The sequence below is a fragment of the Callithrix jacchus genome, chromosome X, assembly GCF_049354715.1.
Source record: "Callithrix jacchus isolate 240 chromosome X, calJac240_pri, whole genome shotgun sequence".
Classification (NCBI taxonomy): Eukaryota; Metazoa; Chordata; class Mammalia; order Primates; family Cebidae; genus Callithrix; species Callithrix jacchus.
The window spans coordinates 1410492-1417296 of NC_133524.1; the positions used below are offsets into that span (position 1 = coordinate 1410492).

A 6805-nucleotide genomic window follows, 5' to 3' on the forward strand; every position below is an offset into this window, starting at 1 on the left:
CCCTCTGCTCTCCCTCCCCTGGCCCCCCACCCCCTGCTCCTCCTCCCCTGGCCCCCCACCCCCTGCTCTCCCTCCCCTGGCCCCCACACCCTGGTCTCCCTCCACTGGCCCCCCACCCTCTGCTCTCCCTCCCCTGGCCCCCCACCCCCTGCTCCTCCTCCCCTGGCCCCCCACCCCCTGCTCTCCCTCCCCTGGCCCCCACACCCTGGTCTCCCTCCACTGGCCCCCCACCCTCTGCTCTCCCTCCCCTGGCCCCCCACCCTCTGCTCTCCCTCCACTGGCCCCCCACCCTCTGCTGTCCCTCCCCTGGCCCCCCACCCTCTGCTCTCCCTCCCCTGGCCCCCCACCCTCTGCTCTCCCTCCCCTGGCCCCCCACCCTCTGCTCTTCCTCCCCTGGCCCCCCACCCCCTGCTATCCCTCCCCTACCTTCACCTCCTGCTCTCCCTCCCCTAGTCCACCACCCTCCTGCTCTCCCTCCCCTGACCCCCACTCCCTGCTCTTCCTCCCCTGGCCCCCCACCCCCTGCTCTCCCTCCCCTGGCCCCCCACCCTCTGCTCTCCCTCCCCTGGCCCCCCACCCTCTGCTCTTCCTCCCCTGGCCCCCCACCCCCTGCTCTCCCTCCCCTGGCCCACCACCCCCTGCTCTCCCTCCCCTGGTCCCCCACCCTCTGCTGTCCCTCCCTAATAATTTTTTTCTCTGCTTTTTTTTTTTTTTTTTTTTTAATGGTGATTCAGTTACTATTGAAAAGTCTGCGTCAGAGTCACGGTGGTTTCGGTGTAATTTGAATTTTGCCTGCAGGTCGCACGGGAGACCTCAGGCTGCTGTCGGGGAGCCCTGAGCCTGTAAAGGCCACAGGGTGTTACGGGGTGACGTTGGCGGGAACAGAGCTCCGTGTGCCAAGTCCTCGGGGTTCGTGAAGCTTAGAGGGGCTGAGACCTTGGGATGGGCGTCCTGGGAGCTCAGGAGGACCCTTCGGGGCATGTCCCGTGTCCCTTTGACACAGAGACGGCCTGTGGGGTTCTGCTTTACCTCAACCACTAGGTGAACTTATGGGATCTGCTGAAAGGGGGACCCATGGGGCTGAGACCCCAAGATTTGGGAATTCCAGGCTGGGATTCACACCCCGCGGTGACACAGATGCTTGAATTTGCGGGGTCGGGAGCCAGGGAGCTCAGAGTTCTACTGTCGTGACTGTTGTTGGGGACGGATAGGAAGAGGGTGGGGGTCAGGGGAGGGAGAGCAGGAGGGTGGGGGTCAGGGCAGGGATAGCAGGAGGGTGGGGGTCAGGGGAGGGAGAGCAGGAGGGTGGGGGTCAGGGGAGGGAGAGCAGGAGGGTGGGGGACTATGGGAGGGAGAGCAGGGTGTGGGGGGCCAGGGGAGGGAGAGCAGGGAGTGGGGGTCAGGGGAGGGAGAGCAGGAGGGTAGGGGACTAGGGGAGGGATAGCAAGAGGGTGGGGGACCAGGGGAGGGAGAGCAGGAGGGTGGGGGTCAGGGGAGGGAGAGCATGGGGTGGGGGGCCAGGGGAGGGAGAGCAGGAGGGTGGGGGTCAGGGGAGGGAGAGCAGGAGGGTGGGGGACTATGGGAGGGAGAGCAGGGTGTGGGGGGCCAGGGGAGGGAGAGCAGGGAGTGGGGGTCAGGGGAGGGAGAGCAGGAGGGTGGTGGACTAGGGGAGGGAGAGCAGGAGGTGAAGGTAGGGGAGGGATAGCAGGGGGTGGGGGGCCAGGAGAGGGATAGCAAGAGGGTGGGGGTCAGGGGAGGGAGAGCAGGAGGGTAGGGGACTAGGGGAGGGATAGCAAGAGGGTGGGGGACCAGGGGAGGGAGAGCAGGGGGTGGGGGCCAGGGGACGGAGAGCAGGGGGTGGGGGGCCAGGAGAGGGATAGCAGGGGGTGGGGACCAGGGGACAGAGAGCAGGGGGTGGGGGGCCAGGTGACGGAGAGCAGGCGGTGGGCTGCCAGGGGAGGTAGAGCATGGGGTGGGGGTTAGGGGAGGGATAGCAGCGGGCGGGGGGGGGGGCTAGGGGAGGGATAGCAGGAGGTAGAGGTGGGGGACGGATAGCATTGGGTGGGGGCAGGAGAGGAAGAGCTTGAACCCTCCTGGGTTGAAGCAATCCTCCTGAGTAGCGGGAATTGCAGGCACCTGCCACCACGCCAGGCTAATTTTGCATTTTTAGCAGACACAGGGTTTCGCCATGTTGGCCAGGCTGGTCTCGAACTCCTGACCTCAGGTGATCCACCTGCTTGGTCAGTGCCCATGACATTCTAGGCGCTGCCAAGGAAGCGTCCGATTGGAGTGACCGAATCAGGTTCCTTCTCCCATGGACACCCGTCCACAGAGTCCGTTGGATTCACTCCTGCGTTTCTCCCCAGACATTCACCCATCAGGGTAACTGGTGTTTACCCGCTAAGAAGCAAACGTGATGACCCCCCCCCAGGCTCTGGGGGGGGCTAGGGGAGGGGGGCTGATGGCTTCCGTGACCCTCCCAAAGAAACTCTGGCTGTAACGTTTCTGTTTTCCCCTCGGTGGGTTCCTGGCTTCATTTCGGTGTTTGCAGAGAGCTGGACACAGAAAATGACACAGAGACAGCAGGAGGCGGCCATCCTGGGCTGGTGACACGCGTTGGATTGGCATGGGGGGGGCGCTGGGGGGGTAGTTAGCGGCTGGAGGGGGGAGATGGGGGGCTTGTCTATCAGGGGCTGCGTGACGAAGACAGCTTTTCCCCAGTCAGGCTGGGGGTAACGAGGCAGGGAGCGTTGGGGTCCGTCCTGACAGTGCGTTGGGCCCGCAGAGATTGTCCGTCTCCGCAGACTCAAGACAAAATAAACTGACCTGTTCGTGTAAACGTTTGCGACCGGTTCTCAGCCCACATTTTCAAGCAGAATTGTTTAATTTAAAAAAAAAACAAAACAAAAAAAATAGTGCAGGACCAAGACATAAGGGCTTCCCTCTAAATACACAAACGCGTCTCTGGTTGGTGGCACCTGCCTTGGGGACCTGTGACCCCGTCTTCTCGCACACGCATGTGGGTCTGATCGGGGGGACTCTCTGCCTTCACCCCGTGACTATCCAGGGTTCCATCGGGGACAGCAGTCGGGTGGCGCTTGGATGTGTAGGTTGCCGGGGAGCAGGGAGAGGTGGGGTCCCCAGAGAGGTGCCAGCTGTAGCCATATTTTCAGTCGGGTGGCGGTTGGACGTGTAGGTTGCCGGGGAGCAGGGAGAGGTGGGGTCCCCAGAGAGGTGCCAGCTGTACCCATATTTTCACATGATTTTGTGGTGCCCCTCGGAGAGGCCTGGAGGGGAGAACGCGTGGCTCCCCGACAGCCGCAGCAGACCCGGCCTTCACGAACGCCAGCCTGTCACCCTCGTCAGGCAGCAGCAAGTGAAGGAGAAGGCGCCTTTATTATTTTTTTATTTTTTCACCAGGGTACCCCAGAGTCAATTAAAAAACACTGTGAGGCTGACATTTGCAGAACTGCCGGATGATCAAAGGGGAAAATGCCCATACAGCTTCTGACATGAAAACCAGGCTGTTTGATGGAAGACTGACACGCTGGAACAGGTCAGGTAATTATGAGGAAACGTGTGATGTGTGTGTTGCACCGGCCCGGTGTGCACACATGATCACAGCCGTTGAGATGGAACGGCGGGCTCCCTTCTTCCCGTGTGACACCCGCGCGTGCTGCTGATACAGATGGCACCCGCGCAGGGGCTGAATTCATCTGACGGTAAATGGGCGCCGCCACTGACCGGCTCGTTTAAATATACGTTTTTTTAATTGCAGCAGGGCAGGTTCTGATTTTGGCACCGCCGGGAATCGCTGGGGAAGCACAGACGGCTGTTCTGAGCAAGGCGTTTTCCGCATGTTTTACGGGACACACCCGAGCACACGGGTCCCCGTGCACACACACACACTGTCTCTGTCTCACACACACGCATGCATGCACACACACATGTATTTTTTTGTTTCTTGCCTTTTTCTGGTTTTTTTTTTTTTTTGCAGCATATAATGATGGCATGTGCAGACACACTGGCTGTTGTGTGTAATGACGGCATGTGCAGAGATGCTTTGCTGTTGTGTGTAATGATGGCGTGTGCAGAGACACTGGCTGTTGTGTATACTGACGGCATGTGCAGAGACACTGGCTGTTGTGTGTAATGACGGCATGTGCAGACACACTGGCTGTTGTGTGTAATGACGGCATGTGCAGAGACACACTGGGTGTTGTGTATACTGACGGCATGTGCAGAGATGCTTTGCTGTTGTGTGTAATGACGGCGTGTGCAGAGACACTGGCTGTTGTGTATACTGACGGCATGTGCAGAGATGCTTTGCTGTTGTGTGTAATGACGGCGTGTGCAGAGACACTGGCTGTTGTGTGTAATGACGGCATGTGCAGAGACACTAGCTGTTGTGTGTAATGACGGCACGTGCAGAGACACTGGCTGTTGTGTATACTGACGGCATGTGCAGAGACACTAGCTGTTGTGTGTAATGACGGCACATGCAGAGACACTGGCTGTTGTGTATACTGACGGCATGTGCAGAGACACTGGCTGTTGTGTATACTGACGGCATGTGCAGAGACACTGGCTGTTGTGTGTAATGACGGCATGTGCAGAGACACTGGCTGTTGTGTATACTGACGGCATGTGCAGAGACACTGGCTGTTGTGTATACTGACGGCATGTGCAGAGACACTGGCTGTTGTGTGTAATGACGGCATGTGCAGAGACACTGGCTGTTGTGTATACTGACGGCATGTGCAGAGACACTGGCTGTTGTGTGTAATGATGGCGTGTGCAGAGACACTGGCTGTTGTGTCTACTGACGGCATGTGCAGAGACACTGGCTGTTGTGTGTAATGACGGCGTGTGCAGAGACACTGGCTGTTGTGTATACTGACGGCATGTACAGAGACACTGGCTGTTGTGTGTAATGACGGCATGTGCAGACACACTGGCTGTTGTGTATACTGACGGCACGTGCAGAGACACTGGCTGTTGTGTATACTGACGGCATGTGCAGAGACACTGGCTGTTGTGTGTAATGACGGCACGTGCAGAGACACTGGCTGTTGTGTATACTGACGGCATGTGCAGAGACACTGGCTGTTGTGTATACTGACGGCATGTGCAGAGACACTGGCTGTTGTGTGTAATGACGGCATGTGCAGAGACACTGGCTGTTGTGTATACTGACGGCATGTGCAGAGACACTGGCTGTTGTGTGTAATGACGGCACGTGCAGAGACACTGGCTGTTGTGTGTATTGACGGCACGTGCAGAGACACTGGCTGTTGTGTATACTGACGGCATGTGCAGAGACACTAGCTGTTGTGTCTACTGACGGCATGTGCAGAGACACTGGCTGTTGTGTGTAATGACGGCGTGTGCAGAGACACTGGCTGTTGTGTATACTGACGGCATGTACAGAGACACTGGCTGTTGTGTGTAATGACGGCATGTGCAGACACACTGGCTGTTGTGTATACTGACGGCATGTGCAGACACACACTGGCTGTTGTGTATACTGACGGCATGTGCAGAGACACTGGCTGTTGTGTGTAATGACGGCTTGTGCAGAGACAGTGGCTGTTGTGTGTAATGACGGCTCGTGTAGAGACACTGGCTGTTGTGTACACTGACAGCATGTGCATAGAGACACTTTGCTGTTTTATCATGTGTATGCTAATTGCTCAAAAGTAATGCGTTTTTTTCCCTCTCTTCCCAGCTCCCTCCTCCCCCAATGCATCCCCAGCAGCCAACGCTGAACACCGCATTCATTATGATGATTAAGGAATTCTCCCATCTTTCTGCCTTGATGTGTTTATTAAGTTAATGAAGGATGCGACAGATGAATTTGTGTGCAGAGGGTAGAAGGAGGCAGAGGGCCTGGTCGTCTCTGCCACGCTCACGTCGTAATTGGCTTAATGGATTTTCCGTGGTCCGGGATGTCTGCTTCCTCCTCTCTCAGGCAAACCAATTATGGCTTTTTACATTAAATTCTAATAGATTTCAATTTATCTCCTCTAAATTATCACAATAATTACAGTAATAACTTAAGCTCCTCGACACCATTCGTCAAGAAGTTTTGAGTGTGGCATCGGAGCAGCATGGCGCGGGACAGGCTGACTACACAGGCCTGGGGGTTGTGAGGGGGCTGACACCGGCCCCGGGAGACAGTGTGTGTTCGCATGTGTATGAGTGAATCTCTGATTCATTCTGAAAGTCTGCAGAGAGTTCTCCCAACAGACGGTTCCTCTAAGGGGTAGAAATATTTATACATCATCATTTTGCCTTCTCAAATTCCCTGGTGTTTTGTTTCGTTTTTTGGATCTTGGTGTTTTTTTGTTTTGTTTTGTTTTTTTGAGACAGAGTTTCATTCTTGTTGCCCAGGCTGGAGTGCAGTGGCACAGCCTCAGCTCGCTGCAACCTCCGCCTCCCTGGTTCAAGCGATTCTCCTGCCGCGGTTTGAAGTTGTCTGTTGTCTGGTTTGTTTAGGTTTATGTTTGTTTTCTGTTTTCAGTTGTTTGTTGATTTTTGTGGTGTGTGTGTGGTTGTGGTGTGTGTGTGTTTTGTTGATTTTTGTGGTGTGTTTTTTATTTTTGTGGCATGTGTGTATGTGTGTGTGTTTTGCTGATTTTTGTGGTGTGTTTGTTGATTTTTGTGGTGTGTGTGTGTTTGTAGTTTGTGTGTGTTTTCTTGATTTTTGTGGTGTGTGTGTGTTTTTGTTGATTTTTGTGGTGCGTTTTTTATTTTTCTGGCCTGTGTGTTTGTGGTGTGTGTATCTGTGTGTGTTTTGTTGATT

At 55.9% G+C, this 6805-nt stretch overlaps 1 long non-coding RNA gene across 1 annotated transcript; it reads left to right on the top strand.

Annotated features, from left to right (window-relative positions):
• Positions 1–804: 804 nt before the first annotated feature.
• On the top strand, positions 805–6020 carry LOC128930670 (uncharacterized). Its single transcript, XR_013531756.1, has 3 exons — positions 805–909; positions 3421–3561; positions 5729–6020. It is a non-coding gene; the product is annotated as an uncharacterized LOC128930670 (long non-coding RNA).
• Positions 6021–6805: the final 785 nt, after the last annotated feature.